The sequence below is a fragment of the Crocodylus siamensis genome, chromosome 2 (genome assembly GCF_052110815.1).
Source record: "Crocodylus siamensis isolate JL-2025a chromosome 2, ASM5211081v1, whole genome shotgun sequence".
NCBI classification, from domain to species: domain Eukaryota; kingdom Metazoa; phylum Chordata; order Crocodylia; family Crocodylidae; genus Crocodylus; species Crocodylus siamensis.
In genome coordinates, this window is record NC_143396.1 from 267,469,566 (window position 1) to 267,482,376 (window position 12,811).

General features: G+C 48.9%; 1 pseudogene; it reads right to left on the minus strand.

Annotated features, from left to right (window-relative positions):
• Positions 1-3,630: 3,630 nt before the first annotated feature.
• On the minus strand, positions 3,631-11,517 carry LOC149872159 (alpha-1-antitrypsin-like protein CM55-SI; annotated as a pseudogene).
• Positions 11,518-12,811: the final 1,294 nt, after the last annotated feature.

Here is a 12,811-nt window from a genome sequence, read left to right on the forward strand (position 1 = left end):
CGTTGGGCACCAAAAACTGTTGCCGGCACAAGGTGCCCAAGGGAGGCAACAATTGGGTTTGTTGCCCGGTGTGCGTTGCACCAATAAACACACTGGGGGGAGAAGTAGACAGAGTTTATTTGAGCTCAAGTAAAAGGCACAGGGAGACTGTATGGTCTCAAATCCCATGCGCCTAGCCCTGCAACAGTGTATATTTATATCCTGGTCATTTTCTGCAGTAGTTTTTCACTAGCTGCCCCCCCCCCTTCTTTCTCTGAGCAGTGCCCTTGCATTCCACAGATAACAGTTTTTAGGGAGTTTCAGCTTGCCTGCTACTCATCCTGTTTTCCAGTATTACAGGAGGTTACAAAAGTTCAAAGAAAGGGTTACAATGGTTCGGGGGGGGGGGGCCCTGGCTTGCCTGGGCCTAGAGGAGAGGGGCTTCATTGACACTCATGGTCTTCCACCCCTCTGAGTTACCTAGGGTTATGCCCAGTGACATCAACAACAAGGTTGCTATGATAAGTGTATTATGAGAAAGCAATAAAGGATGGTTCAGAGCGCTGCCTAAGGGTCAGCTGCTATCTTACGCTTTTTGTGTGTGCATGCTTATGCACACAGCAGTGGAGTAAGAGTAGATGGACAGGCTGGCCAAGCTGCCTTCATACCTGGAAACTCTTACAGTTAGCTTTGAGTTGCAGACTCCAGCTGGTTCGGGGATGGGATATACAGAGACTACTGTAGGCACCTGCAGGTTCTCTCACGTTGGAACACAAGTTGTAGTGGGGATGAAACAATTCCTACAGCTGTCCCTTCACCCAGAGAGAAGGGGCAGCTGTACTAAAATTCTTATCCTATTTTTACAAGAGTCCATTTAAAAAAAAAAATTTGCTATCTGATATCCTCTTCAGTCACAATCTACTTGGTAGACAACAGGAACCTTGACACCATTTTTAGCCTTGTAACGTCTCTATTCTGATACTAGAATTTTTATGTTTTAAAAATAGCTGATCTGTGTATGTAGCACAGATATGTTAATCTGTATGATGAATGCATAAGTGGATTAATTGTGTTTTGGTAAGAATTTATGCTCATCTTCAAGGACGCACTGGCCATGAAATATGGCCTTTTCCTTCCAGCCCTGCCAGAGGGGGCCCCAGCTGCCAGGGCTATGGAGCCAGGGACCCCCACCTCCTGCCCCCTGCAGCAGTGCCTAAGACCTGGCTGCCGCCTGTGGGAGGTGGCAGCTGCTGCAGTGAAGCAGAGTGGAGGTTGGAGCCTGGTTCCCGTCCCATAGGCAGCATAGCCGTGAATCCACTGGAAGTTGCATAGAGCATTGTCTTACACTGCCCAAAGCCATTGCTATTTACTTGCAGAGAAATCCTCTGGTCAAGGGTTCTGATTATAAACTTAGTTTGGAAACCTTCTGCTTAAGCTTCCCAGTGATTTCAGACAAATCTCTATGGTCACTGAATACATTGGTCACGCCCAGGCATTTGAAGATCTCACTTGGGTCATAGGTGCCCAAACCAGACACAGTTGGAGTGTGCAGAATGACCCTTCTGTCGAATACAACACAAAGTGATGGGGAAGTACTGCAGTCAGACAATGCCCAAACATGCGCACAAGAACGTGGTGGCTGAAAAAGCTCTTGTGACTGCTCAGGAATCACTTAATGTAGGTGAATTTTCTTGCAGCAAATCCAGCCCCCACTAACTGTCTCTAAACAAAACCTTCTCAGCTGCACCTTTCCTGAGAAATACAAGGCTGACTTGGGAGGGCCCTACCAGAGATCCCTTTTATAGCAAGGAACATGTCTTAGTGCAAATTCCCTTCAGAAGCCTGGTGGTTCTGGAGGTGCTGAGGCTGGGATGCAGGGATTTTTGATGCTGAGATTGTTTTCTCCTTTCCCATTGGCCAGCCACATAAGCGAGGCCACTTCTACCATTGGCCTGAACATAGTCTCTTTGGAACAGCTCCAGGATAAATGAAGGGAAACATATAACCACCTATTCCCTGCTTATCTGCTCAGCCTCTACATTTGCTTAAAAAGTGATGGTAACTTCTGTATTTCCCCCATTTAGAACAATACAATGGATTAAGGACTCGGCATTGGTGGAAGAAATTAATCTTTTCGTAATTAATCTACCAATCCCCTCTGTGCTGTGGTGCCATTGAAGAAATCCTTCCCTTCCAGAACATCACTTCTGTTCCATGGGGAGTAGACTGGAAATAATATAACACACTTCATGGCAGTGAAACAAAGAAAATTGATATGGCAAAACCCCTTTGGCCATCTTTTCTGTTTCTGCTGTATTAGTCTGACAATTCAGGTTAATGCTCACTCCACTACATCCTAGGGGAGACTCTCTTGAATGGAACAAGATTGCTCATTGTTAGATAAAGTAATATGCCATGACCACAGGCAACTGGTAGGGGAGTACTGGGGGGCACATGCCCCCCCCAGAGATTCCTCCCCAAAAGTCCTGGGGGGCCCATTGATGCACCCCAACTCAGCACAGCTCAGGATGGGGCCAGGCACAGGGCAGATATTCCTGGCCAAATTGTATGGCTGGGGACCACACTCTGCTTCTCTACCCCACCCCACCCTCCCTGACAGTGCTCTGGAGCCCAGAGCATCAGAGAGCACTCCACCCAACCTGAACACTGCCCAGCATCCCTCCCCTGTGAGGCCTCTCCCTCCCCCTTCCCCTCCCTACCTGTAGAGAGTTTGCTTTGATCCCCCAGAAGAGGTGCTGTTCCTGCTGGTGGGAGAAAGGTAAGCCTGGGGATCTTGTGGAGGGGGGAAGATGGGGGTGGCCCAGGGAGGGGCAAAGGGTGGGGTAATGGAGTGCTGCGCCCCCCCCCCCCCAGCATGGCCCTTAATTTATTGTTACAGAAGTATGGGAGTGGACATGGGGCTTTTGACCCGCCCAATGGCCCGCCCACAGAATTGTGCCCACCCCAGGCTCAGGCAGCGCTAGTCACCCATGGCTATGACATTCAGGTTGAATTTTCCTTTTGCTTAGTTAAATACCTGTCGATCTTAGTTACAGTCCATTATGAACTTTGTTTTGCAACTATTGAAATCAGTTGCAAAACTTCCCTGACTTTAATGGCTCAGGATTGAATACTGTGACACTAAGCAAGTCCCATCTCTGCTTGGTTGATAACCACCTTCTTAATGTTACCTACTGGCTTTTCAAAGTCTTGGCCCCTTCTTGCTCAGAACAAAAGATTCTTGGATGTCAGGTCTCAGTGTCTTCCATCTTATTGCCTTTATGAACTAGGTAAATACCATGAACTCCATTTTTAAAGTAGTTATTTTGTCAGTGTCAATATTAGAGCTCAAGATCAATTAGAAGATGCCTCTCAGAAATGATATGGGTACAGAAATAATTTATCATGGTGGTTATGGAAAAAGGACTTCACCATTTCTCATCTGTTCTCTGGCAATTGCTCATGCAGTCTCCTACCTCACAGTAAGGAGAAACTAAACTGTGACTAGTTACCCCTGTTTCCAGAGAGCTGTATTATAATATTTTTATAGTATAATTAATAATACTTTTGTCCCAAATGTGTATTCCTGTATAAACAATAAGAGATCAAAGCAGAAGATAACAATTAGTTTCTTTTAGTGGTGCTTCCCATTTAGAAACTTCTGGTTTTGGGGTTTTTTTGTTTTTTGTTGTTGCTGTTGTTTTTTTTTACAAGAACATCTTCCACTTGCTTCATTTTTCCTTTATTGGGCAGGATAAATAGTGCTACGGCATCTCCACTGTAAGGAATTTGGAGCACTTTACAAGACGGCTCCTTATCATTGTGAATTTTATACCAACTATCTTGAGCCATCATACTCACTCTAATCATTGTGTTGTCACCCACAAAAAAAATCATTTTCCCCATGTCAGTCAAATATTAAAGGTCTTTCCCAGTTGGCTGATGATCAAAAGAAAGAATGCAATGCATTATTTTATGACAGATCGTATTATTATAATTCAGAATGACTCGGATATAATAATGCCAAATTTGGAGACTAATGAGCACTCAAAAGCATATTTTCCTAATGGGATTTGTTTCCTATCCTGTTTGCTATTTTCTTTCAATAATGTATTAGTCATCTCTGGGCTGAAAGTTTTATGGGTTGTTTGAAGTCTTGATGACAGCTATAAGAAGGGAATTAAAGAATCCTGAGATTTTCATTCTGAAATAAAAAAAAAAGTAAGTCACTTGATTACTTAAGATGTGTTCTGAGAGGTATGCGTGTACAGTTTAATTAGACTGACTCCAAGAGCCACTGTAATTAAAGCACCTGGAGCGTCACCTGGAGAGTCCACATGCTGAAAAATGGTGTTGGGGGTCCTTATACCAAAACTCATTGAGCAAGCTTCAGTTAAAGCACCCCCACCACAATTTTTCGCATGAGGAAGCTGGTGCACATGATGCTAGAGTCTGCTAGAGTGTGGTAATTAAAATGCTCGATAAATTTACAGTTATTACAGTGTGTCAGAGCAGTCTTGATGCATGTGTATAGGCACCCCATTTTTCTGTTCTTTGTAAAGGAAGCTCTATATCAGATTGCTCCTTTTTGATAATGTTGCTTCACCAAGGAAAATTTGTATGTGGAAGAGCATTCCAGTATTTAGGGCTTGATCCAAACACCATTAAAATCAATGGATCATGCTTCTAATGCTCAAGCAATGTCTCCTTCTTAATGACATCTCATCTGAGATTTTCCTGATGTTTTATTTGCTTTCTGTCTGGGATTTCAGGTGAATAAGAATAAGGAGCATATATCTCCCATTTAGATGGCATGGGAAAGGTACAAGTTCTTAAAAAATAGACTCTATAGTATATTATGGATTCAAATGAAATTAAACAAAATTGTAAAAAATAAATAAATAATACAATGTAATAACTGCAAATCTCAGTATCCCCTTATATGTGTGTCATGGGGTGGGGTCCCCAGGGATGGCCATGATACCCCTAGGGTCCTTCGATGATGGCAATCCTGCTCAATGGGCACCCTCTCGTCTGCCATGGCTTGCTGGTAATTTTAATAAATTGGGAGGCTGCCCTTGAGTTTGTATTATGGATGCTGTCTTGATGAACCCCACTGAACCCTGTCAGTTCTTTAGACCCCTTTGTGGTCCCACTTCAAAATGGATGCCTCATGGGACACCCTCAGCCTTATGGGCTAGATGCATGGCTCCAAAACCACCCCTTTACCATGCCCCAAGCCTCGCAGTTGGTATTTAAACATTGACTCTCCTGGGGCCTTGCCGCTGCTCAGCCTCTTGTCCTTACCAGACTCTCCACAGCCCTGTCTCCACACCCCACACTGGTGCTGGGCCCTCCACAGCCCCTTGTCGCTGCACCCTTCTCTGGCACTGGGGTTCCCACACCATGGTGGGCCCCCAATGAGGCAGCTTCCTTCCCCAATAGCCTCAGCCCAATCCACCAGTATTTATAAACAGCAACTTAAACATGAGCCCCTGGGCTATAACATAAGTGGTTCAGAGTGTGCTTTGTTCCTTTAAAAAGTAAAACTTCCCCAGCACTAAGTGCTTTCTAGGCTAGGGTACCTGTTGAGGTCCTGGAGCCCCATTAGCCCAGTATGCAGCATATCAGGGAGTCCCTGGACAATTCTTCCTTGGAGACTCCTTCCCCTTAGCTGCTGCTAGAGAACTAAGCCTCTAGTCCCAGCCCTGGGGTTTATATATGCCCAGGGCCCTGCCTCTTCTGGTCAGCTGACCAGGTGCAGGTGGAGGCTAATTTACTAGATAGCCTGTTGCCATAATAACCTGCACCTGTGGGCTTCTGTCTGGCTTTTGGGGCCCTCTCCCTATACAGTTTCTGCTCTTAGAGGAGCAGGCATGTTAGTGCCCTGCGACAATGTGAATGATAGGCTGAGCTTCCTTTTTCACAAGCGACATTATCAGAAGGCTGCCATAATCATTATTTGCCATTTTTATGTTCTTATAATTATTATTTTATTGCTTGATTTTTGTCAGCATTGATTAAGAAATCCTTTTACATTAATTATGTTTTGCTATTGATCTCTGGCTAATATTCATACAATGTGGGTATATCTACATATGATGACATGGTAATCATGCAGGCCTACATGTGATCACCAGTTACATTACCATAGCAGCATATCCCACAGTGTAGCGTGCTGCTACAGTCATGTAGCAGTGAAATTTAACCATGTGCTATGTGCGCAGTGCAATAACCTCCCATACTGCACCAAGTGTTAGTAATTCCAAGAGGAAAGACTGGCAGTCCTTGACTTATGACTTTTCGAGTTATTATAAATGGCACTTATGACCTTTATAAATTTACACCCTGTTTTGAGGTTCTGGTGTGGTTCTTGATTTTACAGCGTTCAACACAGCTGTGCCCAGCTGGTAAGTCCATTGTGGTGGGAGGGAAGGGACATTGGGGGGCAGATCAATGCCCCTGCAGTGAGGGAGGGATTGGGGCTGGGCCTGGGGCAGGGACTGGGGAAAAAGCTGCCCAGCCAGGATGGGGGGGGGGGCACAGAGAAGGGGAGGAGCAGCTCCCACTTCTGTGGGCCACTGTCCAGGAGGGCATGTGGGAACCTATGTATTGGGTCTGTGCGGGGCAGGTGGGGCCAGGGCTGCATTCTGGGCTGTTGGCAGGGGTTATGGGTGGGCTACAGTGAATTTTTGGGTGGCTGCAGCCCCGGCATAGCCCCTGGTCCATCCCCTACCCTGCCCTGATCCAGAGGCACCCACCCCCATGCCCTGCCGCTGCTGCTGCTTGCCTGGGCAAGGTGGTGGTAGGGGCACAGGACAAAGCTGTGGCTCAACCAGGAGGTGCAGGGAGGCCGGGGCAGTTCCTGCTGCTGCGTGCCACGTGTCCACAGGCAGCGCAGTAGCTCCCCCCGTGACTGTCCCGCCCCGGCTGGGCAAGTGAAGGGACGGCATAGCCCCGGCTCCCAGTGCCTTCCATTGCCTGCCCAGAGTGCAGCCTGGTGCAGCCCCAGCCCAACCTGCTCTGAGCAGATCCAGGGGCACATGCCTCCCCCCATGCCCTCCTGTACTAGCGGTGGGAGCTGCCAGATGAGTCACCAGACAAGCAGCTCCCGGACTGGCAATACATAGTCATGGGAGCTGCCCCCCCTTCCCTGCACCCCCACGCCTCCTATCTTAGCTGGGCAGTGCCTGCCCCAGCCCCAGCCCCAATCCCTCCCTCACTGTGGGGGCATTGATCTGCCTCCCCATGCCCCTTTCTTCCCCTCTCCCACTCCCCAAAACAGACTTACTAGCTGGACGCAGCTGTGTTGAGCATTGTAAAGAAACCAATCCCCCATTTATAACATCTTTCCTATAGGAAAATTGGTTCCGAGTTGCAACATTTCAACTTGAGATGCATTTTTCAGGAAACAATTGTCATAAGTCTGAGGACTGCCTGTACTAAAGCACAGTGCCATAGCAGCAGCATCATATGGTGATGTGTAGACAGGCCCTGTATACCCAAGAACTAGACCATATTATATTTGTTGTTCATAGCAACTTATACAAAATGTGAAATATATAAGTTTATTACCACACAGGAACAAATAATCTCATTCCTAAATCCATTTTTCATATAAATATTTGATCAATGTCTTGAAAATTATAATAAATTATTTCTTTATTCATGTTTTTGAAAAGAAAGTTCACATTTTATAGCATCAATTTCTCCATAAACAAATTAGCTGTTAACAAGATTCTTTCTCACATGATTTCTAGACTTTTTGTTTATTCTGTAGGTTTAAGAACTTGAAAAATCTTTAAAAAGAACAACCAACTGCATTTCAGAATACTTTCTGAAAGAATATTACAGTCCAGTCTTAGAAACTAATGCACTATATAGTAATTGCCTAGCTTCTCAAAAATATTTCACCTATCTAAGTTCCATTGAGTTACTCTAAAATATCTTTGAGGATCTGCACTTCATTATTTATTCTTCTGCTTATTTTGATTCTGCCATAAATATATTGTAGAATATTTTTCTTTTCAAACCCTGGTGCACAAAGCTATTCCCCCAAATCCATATTTAGGCATTAACTACAGAAAATTAGATTTTAGATTGCTGACTACTTGTAGTTTCTGTTAATTTCAAAGGGAAATTCTAGAACCTCTAATAGTGTGGATTCTTATTTTAGGAAGCCTAATGATTTCAGAAGCCCGTTCTAGAAAAAACTTTCTAGATCTGATCATTTTTCATGCGTGCATCACATCTGATTGATAATGTTGAATGCATCATTCCTTTGAAAAATATCATTTTAAACTTCATCATCTTGTTTCAGGTCACAATAACATTAAGTTTTAAAAATGAATAATATCAATCTTAATAGCACACTTTACCTTTTGAAGAAAATATAGTTGACAAGAACCATTACAGGATTTGGATCAAGAACCTTGACTAACTGAACAATTTTCCCATGGATTTTCCTCTTGATGTAGTCATTGATCTCTCAGCTTCTGAGGAATTCTGGAAGTTAGAAAAAGAGCTTTCTTCTTCATATAAGCTTTTAATGTCATCTAAAAACTTCTGGATTGGTTTCAGTTGCTCATCAACAAAGACCACATTTCCCATACTCAACTGAATCTTGCTGTCAGGACAGTTTGGCATGTGGATGAGATGATGAAAACTATCATGGTTCTCCTTCTCTTCAAGCTCTGTCAGGGTAAAGGTGAGACCTTCCAGAATCTGAGCCAGCGTGGTTGAGCTAGCCCCCAGGGCCAGCATTGTAATAGCAGTGGAGATGTTCACAGGTGAGAACTATATGTTCTTACCGGCTGGCTCTGATGTAGCTTGCCGATAGAATGCAAATGCAAAGTCAGCATTGCATTGTCTTCCCTGCCCTCATGTGAAACAATGGCAGAGAAGGAACCTTCTGGGGGTGGGAGCAGATGCCCCCGCAGAGCTTCCCACAGCCCCCACTATGGGGGTGGATCCCAGTCAATGCCCCTGCAGCCTCCACCCTGGAGGCAGAGTCCAGCTAACCTCCTCCAGGGGTGGAGAAGCCTCCAGCCTCTGCTGCAGGGGCAGGTGGGACTCCAGTAGAGAGCCAACAGGGCGAGCCAACAGGGCCAGCCCCCCCCCCCGAGGGGTTCTCAAGCCCCCTCTCCCATCATCAGGGACCAAGGGCAAGGGCAGTGGAAAGGGCTCCATTTCAGCCTCCTCCAGAGCTGGGGGTGGGAAGTGCAAGGGCCCTGCCCCAAAGCCTAGACAACCAGCACCTGAGGGGACCAGGTGCCAGCACACCCACTCAGCCTGTCCCTGGCCTTAGCTCAGGCTCCACCAACATGGCCCCTGTTGGGGGGAACTGCAGCTATGTCTCACAGGCAGCTGTGGGGCCTGAAGCCAGGGGGCCTGGACCCTCCACTGCCAACCCTTCCACCTTGGGCAGTGGGGCCTCCTTTCAAGCACTCACCTGCAGGCCTCGGGTGAAGTGCCAACTGCCCAGAGAACCTGCACTTTGAGACCTGGGTGCAGGCCCTGACTTGGGTAGTAGGGGCACCCAAGATTGTGGTGGCCTCCTGATTTTATGGCAAGGGGGTCTTTTTCCTTGCCTCAGGGGCTGCACAAAAGGTGGTGGAAAGGGGGCTTGTGGTGAAGGGTGAGTTCTCCCCTTGAGCCTCTAGAAGAGCTGAGGACCAGGTTGGGCCTCAGCTCCATCCCTCCCTATATCCCCAATTGAGCCCTGCACCCCCAGCTCCAAACCCTGGGGAGAGGTGTCTTCCCGGTGGTGGCCCTCTCACTGAGGGGCCCAAGACCTTAGCCTCTGCCACGTGCACTCTTTCCATCACCAGGTCATGATCCAGCTGGTGGTGGGAGTGGGGCTAGAGGCTGAGGAGTGCCTGGTAATTCCTTATCAGGAGGCCCTGGTAAGGATTTTCTATACACTGGGGAACCTGCGGTGCTTCCAGTGCCATGCCCTGGGACACTCGCATCATGAATGCCCCATGGGCCAGGTGGGGAGGGCATCTGTGGGTCCCACTGGAAAAAAGGGTGCCCCTACCACCAGTGCCCCACCCCCTCAAGCCCCCCTGGCACCTTAGCCACAACCACAAGCCCCCAACCCTTACCCTTGCCCCTGTCTCAAGGGGCTGCAGAGCTCTCCCAATCCCAATCTGATCCCAAGGGGCCTTAGTAGACTGGGGGGTTCAGATGGTGCCCAAGGAGCCCACTGAGCCCTAGGACCAGAAGGAGGATTCCTGAGAACTGGTAGGCTCTGTGGAGCCTGCAGACCTTTCAGACCCAGTTGTCTCCTGGGGTGAGCTACTTGAATTCTTTCACTGCGAGTACACCTGTCAGTCCACCAGCAAGGTGCAGTTCACCTTGGACTGCTGGGGAGATTTTGACAGTGTCCTTGACACTGCAGGGGTGCTGGTGGGGGAAGGCAAGGGGCCCAGCTGCTGCAGTGCTAGGGTCTATAGGCAAGCCCCAGTTTCGTAGACGCTCTCTATGCCTATAGGATGGCACGGCATGAGCTGGCAAACCTCAAGCATTGAGTCATGTGAGGCCCCTGCCAAACTGTCTGATCCACCCCGCCAGCCATGAGGTCATTTAAGTTTAAGCCCTTCAATGTCCACGGTTGCAGGAAGGGTCTCTGGATGCTGGGTGCTCACCTTCCTTCGGGAGGGAGGTTACCCCATGGTATTCTTGCAGGAGACCCTGACAACACCGGCCATTGAGCCTAGCTGGTGGCTGGAGTGCACAGGCAGGGTCTTCATTAGTCACCTCTTGGCCACCTCTTGCAGAGTGGCCACCCTGTTCTCCCCAGGCCTGCAGCTGGCGGTTTCCCAGGATGTTGAGGTGATTCCATGCTACCTGCTGTACCTCCTTAATGTCACCCCGGACACATGGGACTAGTCAGGCAGGGAGTGTAACCAGCGCCATAGGCATCCTCGAGGAGATCCTGACAGAGTACTCCCTGCTGGATGTGTGGCAGACCTGTCACCCTGATGCCCCTACCCCTTCACCTATGTGAGGGTGGGGGAGGAGCAGGTGTGCCACTCCCAGTTAGACCAAATTTATATCTCATTGGCACACTTTGCCCAGGCCCACCCCTCCAGCAGCTGGCTAACCCCCTTCAGTGATCGCCACCTTGTCTAGGCCCAGGCCACACTGGGACCCAGGCATCCGAGGTCGACCTACTGGCATATTAATGTCAGCCTGATAAAAGATGTGGGCTTCAGGTAGGCCTTCCGGGAGTTCTGGCTGGCCTGGCAGGAACAACGGGCAGCTTTTCACTCAGCTTGCAGATGGTGGGACATGGGGAAGGTACACATCTGGTTCTTTTGCCACAGCTACACTCAGGAGCACACCTGGCAGAGGTAGGTGGTCTGGGAGCAGCTCGAGCAGGAAGTAGACAAGTGCCTGGCTGCCAGCCTGACCAACCCATCCCTCTGTGGAGAGTGTTGGAACAAGTGGGAAGGGCTTCGCATTCTGGAGAACCACCACGCCTGCAGTGCATTGGTCTGCTTGTGCATCCAGCTCCTTCAGGAAATGGACCATGACTCCTGCTTTTACACCTTGGAGAGGAGGTGAGGAGCCAAGAAGTACATTACCTGCCTCCTGACAGGTGACAGCACCCTCCTCACAGACCCAGGTGAGATGTGCTGGCACATGCAAGCCTTCTATAAACAGCTCTTCTCCCTGTATCCAACCAACATTGAAGCCTGTCAGACCCCATGGGAGGGACTCCCACAGGTCAGCATAGAAGACCTGGCTGAAGGCTCCTCTCATCCTAGCCAAGTTCTCAGCCACCCTCCACCTGATGTTTGACAACAAGGTGCTGGGCTGACCTCAGAGTTCTACCAGGCTTTATGGGATGTCTTCATCCTGCACCTTCCTGTGGTCTGGGCCAAATCTGAGGAAAGTGGGGAGCTCCCCCTGTCATGCCAGAGGGCCGTGCTGACCCTTCTGCCAAAGAAGGGAGATCCCCACGACCTAAGGAATTGGCATCCCATGTCCCTCTTCTGCACGGACTACAAGGTGGTAATGAAGGCCATCTTGCTGTGCCTGTGGTCTGTGTTGATGGAGGTGATCCATCCCGACCAGATGTACACGGTACCTGGACATTCCATTGTCGACAACCTGTACCTGGTTCAGGACCTTCTGGAGTTAGTGCACTGGGAGGGCCTGTCTTTTGCCCTCCTATCCCTGGACCAGGAAAAGGTGTTTGATAGAATGGATCACAGGTACCTCACAGGCATGCTGCGGGCCTTTGGCTTTGGGCCCCGCTTCGTGCAGGCTCTCCAGGTGATGTATGCCTCTGCAGAATGTTTGGTCAAGCTCAACTGGAACCTGACAGAGCCCATCCCATTCAGGAGAGGGGTGAGTCAAGGCTGACCACTGTCAGGCCAGCTGTATGCCTTGGGCCTGGAGCCCTTCCTTGTTCTCCTATGGAAGCAGGTGGCAGGGTTGATGCTCCAGGAGTCGGCAGTGTAGCTGGCCCTATCAGCATATACTGACGATGTACTCCTCATGTGACCTGGCACTGGTGAAGGCCTGCCAGGCATTGTACTCAGCGGCCTCCTCTGCTCAGGTCAACTGGGTCAAGAGCTTTGGCCTGCCGGTGGGTGACAGGTGGCAGGTGGGCTCACTCCCACCCACACTCTGGGATCCACTGGGGCATCGGCTCACTGCTCTACTTGGGGGTCTACCTATTCCCCATAGACCTCTCCCCACCAGAGAACTGGCACCAGCTGGAGGCAAGGGTGATGGAGCGGCTCTGGCCGCAGGGCTCCTGTGATGTCTATCCCTGTGTGGGAGAGTGCTGGTGCTGAACCAGCTGGTCCTGTCCATG